Here is a 758-nt window from a genome sequence, read left to right as displayed (position 1 = left end):
ATTTATTCATTACGCATTCATTTTTTACCTAAACACACAGCACGCAGAGTGCCCTTTATATCTTATTAGACTAATTGCCATTATATAAACATACAAATATTTATAAATTAACCAAACATTGAGCTGCCTACACCACAATTAATCTTCTGAAATTAATTTAGGTGCTTTTTTAAAACGAATAAACTACAATTTACAATAAGGCTACAATAATGAACTAAAACGTCGATTAGAAACAATATATCTTTATTTAATCAAAACGTGTCATTGTTTTTTTTTTTTTTTTTTTTTTTTGAAGACTGATCATAACTATTTTAAGTAGCCTATGTTACATATAAATGTAGATTGGTCTAATTTAAATCAAAATATTAAGACTGATGAGCATATAACTAATTGCTAGTTGGTCAGACTAGTTCTCACGACAAAGTCTTAACTTCACGGCTCTCGACAGTCTTAACTTGCAGAATGCAACCGGCCAGGTTCTTGAACCCCTTCTGTTAGCACACTGGAAACGCAATCACACGCGAGGATTACTAGACTATATAAACTACTAAACTGGTGAATTATTATTATATAAGAATCGGACAAATAGCCTATACATGTAAGTTATTAATGGCATTTAAAAAACGGAAAGGTTCACCAATTCATAGAAAAATATTATTAGAATAGTTTTTTTTATTGCATTTTTATTATTTGATTAGACAAAAAAAATAGAAGTTATGCTGGACAAATAAAATATATGACAGTATGAATAAGGAAAA

This window comes from Misgurnus anguillicaudatus, chromosome 17, assembly GCF_027580225.2.
Source record: "Misgurnus anguillicaudatus chromosome 17, ASM2758022v2, whole genome shotgun sequence".
Lineage (NCBI taxonomy): Eukaryota > Metazoa > Chordata > Actinopteri > Cypriniformes > Cobitidae > Misgurnus > Misgurnus anguillicaudatus.
Note: the sequence above shows the minus strand (reverse complement) of the source record.